General features: G+C 35.4%; 1 non-coding gene across 1 annotated transcript; it reads left to right on the plus strand.

Annotated features, from left to right (window-relative positions):
- The first annotated feature begins 1,476 nt into the window (after positions 1-1,476).
- On the plus strand, positions 1,477-1,584 carry LOC148568105 (small nucleolar RNA R71). Its single transcript, XR_015882828.1, has one exon. It is a non-coding gene; the product is annotated as a small nucleolar RNA R71 (small nucleolar RNA).
- Positions 1,585-12,409: the final 10,825 nt, after the last annotated feature.

A 12,409-nucleotide genomic window follows, 5' to 3' on the forward strand; every position in this document is an offset into this window, starting at 1 on the left:
GTCCTCATTCAGTTGAAGGACTAGTTCTCCTCTATCCACATCAATCACAGCTCTTGCTGTGGCTAGGAAGGGTCTTCCAAGGATGATGGATTCATTCTCTTCCTTCCCAGTGTCTAGGATTATGAAATCAGCAGGGATGTAAAGGCCTTCAACCTTTACTAACACGTCCTCTACTTGTCCATAAACTTGTTTTCTTGAGTTGTCTGCCATCTCTAATGAGATTCTGGCAGCTTGCACCTCAAAGATCCCAAGTTTCTCCATTACAGAGAGTGGCATTAAGTTTATTCCTGACCCCAGGTCACACAGAGCCTTCTCAAAGGTCATAGTGCCTATGGTACATGGTATTAAGAATTTGCCAGGATCCTGTTTCTTTTGAGGTAATTTTTGCCTATCCAATGCATTCAATTCATTGGTGAGCAAGGGGGGTTCATCTTCCCAAGTCTCATTACCAAATAATTTGGCATTCAGCTTCATGATTGCACCAAGGTACTTAGCAACTTGCTCTTCAGTAATTTTTTCATCCTCTTCAGAGGACGAATACTCATCAGAGCTCATGAAGGGCAGAAGGAGGTTCAATGGAATCTCTATGGTCTCTAATTGAGCCTCAGATTCTTTTGGTTCCTCAAAGGAAAACTCCTTATTGGTCACTGGACGTCCCAGGAGGTCTTCCTCACTAGGATTCACGTCCTCCTCCTCCCTTGTAGGTTCGGCCATGATGGTTAAATCAATGGCCTTGCACTCTCTCTTTGGATTTTCTTCTGTATTGCTTGGGAGAGTACTAGGAGGAGTTTTAGTGACCCTTTTACTCAGCTGGCCCACTTGTGCCTCCAAATTTCTAATGGAGGACCTTGTTTCATTCATGAAAATCATAGTGGCCTTAGATAGATCAGAGACTATATTTGCTAAGCTAGATGGACTCTGCTCAGAATTCTCTGTCTGTTGCTGAGTGGATGATGGAAAAGGTTTGCTATTGCTAAACCTGTTTCTTCCACCATTATTACAGCCTTGTTGAGGCTTTTGTTGATCATTCCATGAGAAATTTGGATGATTTCTCCATGAGAGATTATAGGTGTTTCCATAGGGTTCACCCATGTAATTCACCTCTGCTATTGCAGGGTTCTCAGGATCATAAGCTTCTTCTTCAGAAGATGCCTCTTTAGTACTGTTGGATGATTCCTTCAATCCATTCAGATTTTGAGAGATCATATTGACTTGCTGAGTCAATATTTTATTCTGAGCTAATATGGCATTCAGAGTATCAATTTCAAGAACTCCCTTCCTTTGAGGCATCCCATTACTCATAGGATTCCTTTCAGAAGTGTACATAAACTGGTTATTTGCAACCATGTCAATGAGTTCTTGAGCTTCTGCAGGCATTTTCTTTAGGTGAATGGATCCACCTACAGAATGGTCCAATGACATTTTAGATAATTCAGACAGACCATCATAGAATATATCCAGGATGGTCCATTCTGAAAGCATGTCAGAAGGACACTTTTTAGTCAGTTCCTTGTATCTCTCCCAAGCTTCATAGAGGGATTCACCTTCCTTCTGTCTGAAGGTTTGAACATCCACTCTAAGCTTACTAAGCTTTTGAGGAGGAAAGAACTTGGCTAAGAAAGCCGTGACCAGCTTATCCCAAGAGTTCAGGCTATCCTTAGGTTGAGAGTCCAACCATATTCTAGCTCTGTCTCTTACAGCAAATGGGAAAAGCATATGCCTGTAGACCTCGGGATCAACCCCATTAGTCTTAATAGCATCACATATTTACAAGAATTCAGTTAAGAACTGAAAATGATCTTCTGACGGAAGTCCATGAAACTTGCAATTCTGTTGCATCAGAGAAACTAATTGAGGTTTAAGCTCAAAATTGTTTGCTCCAATGGCAGGGATTGAGATGCTTCTACCATGTAAATTAGAATTTGGTGCAGTAAAGTCACCAAGCATCTTCCTTGCATTGTTATTATTTTCGGCCATGTCTCTTTCTTTTTCGAAAATTTCAGTCAGATTTTCTCCAGAGAGTTGTGCTTTAGCTTCCCTTAGCTTCCTCTTCAGAGTCCTTTCAGGTTCAGGATTAGCTTCGACATGAATGTTCTTATCCTTGTTCCTGCTCATATGAAAAAGAAGGAAACAAAAAATATGGAATCCTCTATGTCACAGTATAGAGATTCCTTTTAAGAGAATAATGGAGGAAGGAAAAGATAAGAATCCAAACACAAGGGAGAGGAATGAGTTCGAATTCTTGGTTGAAAGAGGGGTGTTAGTAGATGAATAAATAAACAGAAAGAGATGAGGAGAAGCGAAATTCGAAAATTAAATAAATTAAAATAAAAGTATTTTTGTTTTTAAATTGAATTTAAAATAAAAAATAAAAATTAAAGTTCAAAAATTAAGAAAGGAAAATTGAATCAAATTAAATTTAATTTAAAATAATTAGTTAATTTAAAAAGGAATTTTGAAAAAGAGGGAAGGGATTTTCGAAAATTAGAGAGAGAGAGTTAGTTAGGTAGTTTTGAAAAAGATAAGAATCAAACAAAAAGTTAAGTGGTTAATTGAAAAAGATTTGAAAATCAAATTTTGTAGAGATAAGAAAATGGAAAAGATTTTGAATTTAAATTTTGAAAAAGATGTGATTGAAATTTAAATTGAAAAAGATTTGAAAAAGAAATTTAAAAAGATTTGATTTTGAAATTAAAGTTGATTACTTGACTAACAAGAAACTAAAAAGATATGAGTCTAGAGTTTAAAGATTGAACCTTTCTTACCAGGCAAGTAACAAACTTAAAAATTTTGAAACAGTCACATTAATTTTTAGCATTAATTTCGAAGATATGAAATAAAAATAAGAAAAAGATTTTGAAAATCAATTTGAAAATTTCGAAATTATGAAAGAAAAAAATGAAAAATATTTGATTTTTGAAAAAGATTTGAAAAAGATACTTTTTAAATTGAAAATTTGATTTGACTCATAAGAAACAACTAAATTTTAAAAAGTTTTGAAAAAGTCAACTCAAATTTTCGAAAATTTATGAGGAAAAAAGGAAAGATATTTTTTTTATTTTTGAATTTTTAATGATGAGAGAGAAAAACACCAAAAAGACTCAATGCATGAAAATTTTGGATCAAAATAAATGATGCATGCAAGAACACTATGAATGTTAAGATGAACACCAAGAACACTTCGAATGTCAAGATGAACATCACGAACATATTTTTGAAAATTTTTAAGAAAAGAAAAACATGCAAGACACCAAACTTAGAAATTTCAAACTTTAGACACTAATAATTCAAGAATGCATATGAAAAACAAGAAGAAACACCAAAGAAGAAATTTTAAAGATCAAACAAGAAGACTTACCAAGAATAACTTGAAGATCATGAAGAACACCATGCAAGAGTTTTCGAAAAATGCAAGAAAGAGATAAACATGCAATTGACACAAAACTTAAAAATTGACTCTATACTCAAACAAGAAACACAAAAATATTTTTGATTTTATGGTTTTATTAATTTTTTTGTTTTTTTGTTTTTTTTTTGTATTATTTTCAAAATTAAAATTAACAAAAATAAAAAGCTTAAAATTAAAATAAAATTACCTAATCTGAGCAACAAGATGAACCGTCAGTTGTCCAAACTCGAACAATCCCCGGCAACGGCGCCAAAAACTTGGTGCGCGGAAATCGTGACGGTTCATTCCTTGGTAACGGCGCTAAAAACATAATACGCACGTTCATAATCTTAGTTCTTTGTCACAACTTCGCACAACTAACCAGCAAGTGCACTGGGTCGTCCAAGTAATAAACCTTACGTGAGTAAGGGTCGATCCCACGGAGATTGTCGGCTTGAAGCAAGCTATGGTCACCTTGTAAATCTCAGTCAGGCAGATTCAATTGATTATGGAGATTTAATAATTAAAAGATAATTAAAATATAATTAAAATATAAATAAAAGATAGAGATACTTATGTAATTCATTGGTGAGAGTTTCAGATAAGCGTATGAAGATGCTTGTTCCTCCTGAACCTCTGCTTTCCTATTGTTTTCATCCAATCATTCATACTCCTTTCTATGGCAAGCTATATGTTAGGCGTCACCGTTGTCAATGGCTACATCCTGTCCTCTTAGTAAAAATGCTCCAATGCACTGTCACTGCATGGCTAATCATCTGTCGGTTCTCGATCATACTGGAATAGGATCCATTGATCCTTTTGCGTCTGTCACTACGCCCAGCACTCGCGAGTTTGAAGCTCGTCGTAGCCATCCCTTCCCAGATCCTACTTGGAATACCACAGACAAGGTTTAGACTTTCCAGATCTCAAGAATGGCCGTCCATGGATTCTAACTTATACCACGAAGACTCTGATTAAGGAATCCCAGAGATATTCATTCAATCTAAGGTAGAACGGAAGTGGTTGTCAGGCACGTGTTCATAGGTTGGGAATGATGATGACTGTCATGATCATCACATTCATATTAAAGTGTGAATGAATATCTTAGAATCGGAATAAGCTTGAATTGAATAGAAAAATAATAGTACTTTGTATTAATTCATGAGGAACAGCAGAGCTCCACACCTTAATCTATGGTGTGTAGAAACTCTACCGTTGAAAATACATAAGAACAAGGTCTAGGTATGGCCGAGTGGCCAGCCCCCATAAAGGTCTAAGATATCATAAAACTGATCAAAAGATTGTCTAATACAATAGTAAAAGGTCCTATTTATATCAGACTAGTTACTAAGGTTTACAGAAATGAGTAAATGATGCAGAAATCCACTTCTGGGGCCCACTTGGTGTGTGCTTGGGCTGAGCATTGAGTTTTACACGTGTAGAGGCTTCTCTTGGAGTTGAACGCCAATTTGCAACCTGTTTTTGGCGTTTAACTCCACTTTGCAACCTGTTTCTGGCGTTTAACTCCAGAATGCAACATGGAACTGGCGTTGAACGCCAGTTTGCGTCGTCAAAACTCGAGCAAAGTATGGACTATTATATATTGCTGGAAAGCCCTGGATGTATACTTTCCAACGCAATTAAGAGCACGCCATTTGGAGTTCTGTAGCTCCAGAAAATCCACTTTGAGTGCAGGGAGGTCAGAATCCAGCAGCATCTGCAGTCCTTCTTCAGCCTCTGAATCTGATTTTTGCTCAAGTCCCTCAATTTCAGCCAGAAAATACCTGAAATCATAGAAAAACACACAAACTCATAGTAAAGTCTAGAAATGTGATTTTTTATTAAAAACTAATAAAAATATACTAAAAACTAACTAGATCATACTAAAAACTATGTAAAAATAATGTCAAAAAGTGCATAAATTATCCGCTCATCAACTACCTCGTTAGAAAATATTGTCAAGAAAAATTCAATAGTGATAAAAATCTGACTAAAGAAAAAAGAGTACAGTCTCTCCCTCTTGTCAATATTATTTAATATCTCAAAGTTGGCACATCCTAATTTGATGTACTGCTTTTTCAAAAGCGAATCTTAGAAATGACTTATAAATAAATCTACCAGATTATTACTTGAGCGGATCTATTGGACATCAATTGTTCCTTGATTTTGAAGGTCATTAGTGAAGAAGAATTTTGGAAAATGTGCTTTGTCATATCATTTTATATATATCCACCCTTAAGTTGAGCAATGCATGCTGTATTATCTTCAAACAAAATAGTTGGAGCTATTTTCTGATCAGTCTATCCGTATGATCATAAAATATATTGAATCAAACCCTTGAGGCAAAAATACTTGCGACTTGCTTCATATGTCGCTGGTATTTCAGCATGATTAAAGGATGTTATTACTATCATTTGTTTTGTGGACCTCTATGATATAGTTGTATAACCATATATAAACAAGTATCCTATTTGAGATCTTCTTTTATACGGATCAGACAAATATCCTACATTTGTATAGCTAATTAATTGTGACTTGAATTTATATGGATAAAATAGTCCCATATCAACTGTTTCATAAAGGTATTAAAAAATTTGTCTGATTCCATTCCAATGTCTTTTATGTCAGAGAAGAATTATACTTTGCTAGTAAATTCACAGAAAATAATATGTTAGGTCGTATATTATTAGCAAGATATATTAATGCTCTAATAGCACTAAGATATGGTACCTCAGGACTAAGAATATCTTCATTTTCTTCTTTAGGACGGAATTGATCATTTTTCACATCCAAAGACCTTACGATCATTAGAGTACTTAATATATGTGACTTATCTATATAAATTTCTTCAAGATCTTTTCTGTATGAGGTGTTTGATGAATAAAGATTCCATTATTTGTATGTTCGATTTATAGATCGAAAAAAATTTAGTCATTTCAAGATCTTTCATCTTAAACTATTCTTTTAGAGCTTTTGTAATTGTTGGAATCTCTTCAAAGGTCCCAATGAATTCAAATAATTAACGTACATAGCAATTATAATGAATTCAGATATGGATTTTTTTACGAAAATACATCGACATATATCATCATTTTTGAATTCCTTTTTGGTCAAATACTCAGTAAGACGACTATACCACATCCGTATAGATTATTTTAGACCATATAAAGATATTTGCAATTTGACTAAATATAACCCTTGTGAATATTCATTAGATGGCTTAGATATCTTTAGTTCTTTAGGAATTTTCATATAGATATTATGATCTAATGATCCATATAATAAATTGTCACCACATCTATTAGATGCATATGTAGCTTATGATATGCGAATAAACTAATCAAATAACATAATGTTATTGCATCTGTTATTATAGGAAAAAAGGTTTCTTCATAATTTATACGGAATCTTTATGAAAACCTTGTGCTATAAGTCGATCTTTGTAGCATACAACTTTATTTTTCTCTTTTTATTTTTTCACAAATACCCATTTGTATTCATTAGGTTTTACAACTTCTGGTATACAGACTATAGGTCTAAAGACTTCACATTTTGCACATGAGTCTTACTCAACCTTCATAGCTTCTTCTCATTTTGACCAATTATTTCTTTGTTGATATTCTTCAATTGTTCTTGGCACAAGATCTTTACTTTTATGCATGATGTGTAATGCCTCATTATACATAAATATTCCATTAACAATTATCTTATTTGAATTTATTTGTTTCTTGTAAAAATATAATTTATCAAGATCTCATCATTTTCACAATTTTTTGAATTTTCAGGTACTTAAACGCCTTCTGATTCAAAATTATATCAAAATTTTGGACAATTGCTGGTATCCTTTCTATGTCTTTATCTTTTTCAGCAAGAGTATCATTTGCCCCGATAATATTAAATGCCTATTTTCTTTTTCGAAGATTTTTATTTTTGGAACTAGTTGGTCTACTGCGCTTCTAGCGTGTGCTTGTTTCAATAGCCATTTGTTCAACTGGAATATCAATTCGAATTTGGACATTTACATTTGGTATGTAGATTTTTATTATCCTCTTTGTATAAAAAAATGTATCAGACAATTTATTTGTTATTTATAAAATCTGGTCAAACCGTAATTAATTAAATAATAAATTAAATAGGAGAAAATATGGTTAGAAAATTTAGCATTCTGAATTTGATAATTTAAATATGATATTTGGATTCAGTGAATTTTTCTGAGTCGGAAAACATAGTTTTCTGGATAAAAATGCGCATTGAAAATTTGACCGGCAGTACCGGCTGCCATCTGTCTGGTACTGTGGCTGAGAAAGTTAATTATATGTAAATAAGGTTAAGAAATTAGGATTTAAAATTAGGAAAGGTAGAAATATTTAAAATACGATTTAAAACTCTAATCTTAGAGGTTTTGGCCCAAAATTGGGCCAACGGAATAAACCAAGTGAACCGGACCAAAGTGGGCCCAAGACCCAACATATATAAACATTAGTTATGAGCATTTCAGCTCATTAACCTTGAAGAAAGAGGGTAGGGGCGCTGAAATGGAGAAGAGAGGAAGAAGAGAGAAAATCCCAACTTCATCAAACTTCAAATCATCATAACTTTCTCTCCGAAACTCCGATTGACGAGCCGTTTGTAGCCACGCATCGCTCTTCTCATCCTCTTCAATTCTATCTGAGTTTTGTAGTGAGTATTCTATTCATCTCTGCCTAGTTTTCGAAATTCCCTACTGTTACGTGTTTTTAGGTAGTTACTGTTAAAATCTTGTAATTTTGGTTGTTTAGGGATACTCTAACATGGATTCTAAGTAGGTTCTATCCCTATTTCATAGAGACTGAGGTAAGAAGTACTCAAACCCTTGTGATTTATCAATTTCATGAACCCTAGGTTGATTATAAGTGTGAAAATTGGTTATGTTAGTGTATTTGGTGATTTTGGTGCACAATTGGGAGGTTGGTATTGCTTGTGGAGCTTTGGTGAGGCTTGGAGCTAAGGGTTGGTAGAGACTTATAAGAAGAAGCTCAAGTATTTTGGCTACAAGAGGTACGATTTAAGTTTCATTTAAGTACCGTGTGGTGTGATGAGAATTCCTAGGCTAGATGCCCCTAGGATTAACTTTGGATTGTGTGAATGGTTGGTACTAATATGCATAATTGATATGTAATGTAAATTAATGATTGGATTGAGAATTGTGTGAATTTGTATGTTTGGTGTGTTGAGGATTTGATGAATTGGATAATGAATATTGGTTTGTGGAATATGCATTTAAATTGTAAATTTGGGGTGGAGGCTGTGAATCTTGGGCTAGAGGCCGGAAAGAGGTAAGGAAGGTAAGTTGATGTGTCTATTGTGTGATGATATAAGAGATTGGATGGATTTTAGAAATTGAATGTGTGAATAATTGGTTTGGTTATTAAATAATAAGGTTTGAGGAAGTGAGGTGTGGAATTTGATAGTTTTGGGTGAAACTGTGTAGATGAGGTACGTTTGATTTTGGTTGAGTGTAATTATATGAATGTGGTTGGGTTGTGGCCATTTGGATGAGTGGAAATGAATTTGGCTTGTGAACATTGGAAAAATTGGTAATTTCCTTTTTTGGGTCAAAACTTATTTTTGACCAACTTCGGCGGTCCGTAACTCGGTCCTCGAACTTAGGAATTCTTCTAAATCGAATTTTTATGAAAGTTTATTCAACGATCTTTCCAACGGTTTGGAAATGGTTAAAAAAGGAATTTTGTAGAAGAAGTTATGTGTGTTGGAAATTTGGGGTTTAAAAATGTAACTTCTACAGCTTTTTAATTTAGTAAAATTTTTGGTAAAACGTACCCCGGAGCGCTGATGCCAAGGCATCATAGGCTAGTTTCACTAGCATTTTTCTGTTAGTTTTAGTTGTTTTATGCATTTTCTTGAGCTTAAAGTAACCAAAAATGGTTAAATGAAGAACAAAGTAATGAACCATCCAAACAATATGATTTCGATGCAAATTCCATGAGTTTTAGTTATATTACTTAAATGCTATGAATGAAAGATTTCTCATGAAATTTTGCAAGACTTTGATGCAATTGTTTGGATGATTTCAGGGAAGAAGAGGCTAAGCAAGGAAGCAACAAAATCAATAAAGGAAGCTTGAATATCACATGTGGAGTTTAAGTTCCAGTTTAAGCCTAAACTGGAGCTTAAACGCCAAAATCATGAAGGATAAGAAATGCTGGGATTGAAGTTTAACCTCCAGTTTGACCTCAAACTGGAGGTTAAACGCCAGAATGAAAAGCCTCACTTAAGGAGCATTCCACGTTTAACCTCCAGTTTGACCTCAAACTGGAGGTTAAACGCCAGAATGAGTATGCCACCCAGGGAGGAGTTCCACGTTTAACCTCCAGTTTGACCTCAAACTGGAGGTTAAACGCCAGAACCAGGAAGAGTACCAGGGGCCATTCCACGTTTAAGCTCCAGTTTGACTCAAACTGGAGCTTAAACGTGTTCGATAGTTTTTTCACTCCAGGGTTGCTCTCTCCATCTCCACGTTTAACCTCCAGTTTGACCCCAAACTGGAGGTTAAACGTGTTCGACACCTCCAGGGCCACCATTCCAAGCTTCCACGTTTAACCTCCAGTTTGACCTCAAACTGGAGGTTAAACGTGTTCGACCTCCAGGGCTGCCCTTCCTATCTCCACGTTTAAGCTTCAGTTTAACCTTAAACTGAAGCTTAAACGTGTTCGACTACATGACTCTCCAGGGCTACCTTCTTCCATTTCCACGTTTAAGCTTCAGTTTAACCTTAACTGAAGCTTAAACGTGCTTCTACAAATGGCATCACTGGAAGTGTCTGGCGTTTAAGTTGCAGTTTAAGCTTAAACTACAACTTAAACGCCACTCTTGAAAAAAGGTTTCTGGGCCAAAAATATTGTGATTTAAGTTAGTCTTTGAGCACAATTATTAACTTAAACTTACTTTGGTATGAAACCCAATTGAATATCATGGTTTATGGGATTGGGCCTGAGGGATTGATGAGTTTGAAATCTCATTTATTGAGTCATGTGCCATTATTTGATTATCACTAAGTTGGCTCAATAAATGTTACAGGATTTGGATCAACAACCTCATCAAGATTATGGATCATAAACCCAAGACAAAAGGAAAGCAAGGAGAGGCCTCAAAGCCCAAGAAGCACAACTGAAGCTCAATATAGAAAGTGTATAAATAGGATAGAAGTTAAGTTAGAAGGGACTTTTACATTCATTTTTAGCTAGTTTCTTTTTCTTTGTAATTGAATTCAGAGCTATGATTCACTAAACCCCCTTTCATTGGGTTAGGGAGCTCTATTGTAATTCAATGAATCAATAATAGTTTATCTTCTTCTTCAATCTTTTCTCTTGAATTTTGTTAGAAAGCTTCTCGATTTAATTCCATTGAGTAGTTGTCTTGGGAAAGAGACTACTCATACTTGGAATCCTTCGGAGCCTTGGGAAAGGAATGGAGGATTCATGCTAGAGAAGCTTTCTCACAGTGGATTGGATTGGGGTTTGGATGGATATTGTGACATGTAATCCTACCAAATTGTGGTTCATGAAATTGTGTGGTATAATCAGTGATCAAGCATCATCTCTTCTTATGAACATTTAAACCAAGGGATTGGGAATTTGTTTGTTTTTAGAGAGCATTGGTGAGCCAAGGAATTGGGATCCAATCATATAAGATTGCCAAGCAAAATTCAATGAATGCATTGGTTGAGGAAGAGATTTACATGTTTTGATTCGGAGATTTCAATATCTCCTAAACCCAATGAATTCCCCATTTCTGATTTCCACTTTCTCTTTACATTCTGCAATTCAATTCTTGCAATCATCCCCATTCCCTTTTAATTTCAGCAATTTACATTTTGCTCTTTAATTCATGCAATTTAAGATTCAGCCATTTAATTTTCTTGTCATTTACCTTTCCCGCCAATTTTACATTCCGCAATTCTCATCTCAAATCTTGATTCCGCTCAACTAGAACACACTTCTAATCCGAATTGCTCACTCAACCAATCCTTGTGGGATTCGACCTCACTCTATTGTGAGTTTTTACTTGACGACGATAACCGGTGCACTTGCCGGAAGGAATTTTGCCGATCGTGCAATTTCCTAAATCGTAGCATAACACGTTTATGCGCATCAAGTTTATGGCGCCGTTGCCGGGGATTGGTTTTCGATTGACAATTCTCAAATTGGAAGCTAACTAGATTGAGCAATTTTCTCTTGCTTTGTTAATTCTGTTCTAAATACTTGTTGAATTTTAATTTCTGCACTTGGTTACATGCTTTCCTTCTTTATGCCTTTAAATTCATGCAACTAACTCACTGACTCACTAACTGTTTGAATTAATTCCTCAATTGAGCTGACCATACTCTTCCATTAACCAAGAGTATTTTACCTGTTTGTGTTTGAGCTGTGTTCTTGTATGACAGGTAGGAGAGGAGAGACATCAACTCCTCCATATACCGAACCGGAAAGGACCCTTCATAGACTTAGAAGGGAAGCAAGAGGGAAGAGAGTAGTGGGAGAAGAGGAATCTGAAGGAGAATCTGAGGACAATTTTGAGGAAGCTCTAGATCTCAACATGGATAGAGAAGTTCACAACCATGAGAGAGCTGATGGAAACAATGCCATTCCTGAGAGGAGGGTTCTTAGTTCATACATAAACCCAACCTCTGGGAATTGTGGTAGTAGCATCCAGAAACCACCCATTCAGGCCAACAATTTTGAGCTCAAGCCACAGTTAATATCATTGGTGGAAAATCATTGTTCCTTTGGAGGAAGTGCTAATGAAGACCCAAACCAACATCTCACAAAATTCCTGAGAATTTGTGACACTGTGAAGTCCAATGGAGTCCAGGAAGATGCCTATAAACTGCTCTTGTTCCCATTTTCACTTAGGGACAAGGCAGCTAAGTGGCTGGAATCATTCCCAAGGGGGAGTCTAACCACATGGGATGAGGTGGAAGGCAAGTTTCTGGCACATTTCTACCCTCCACAAAAGGTCAAT

Source organism: Arachis ipaensis, chromosome B4 (genome assembly GCF_059453495.1).
Source record: "Arachis ipaensis isolate K30076 ecotype BB chromosome B4, ASM5945349v1, whole genome shotgun sequence".
NCBI classification, from domain to species: domain Eukaryota; kingdom Viridiplantae; phylum Streptophyta; class Magnoliopsida; order Fabales; family Fabaceae; genus Arachis; species Arachis ipaensis.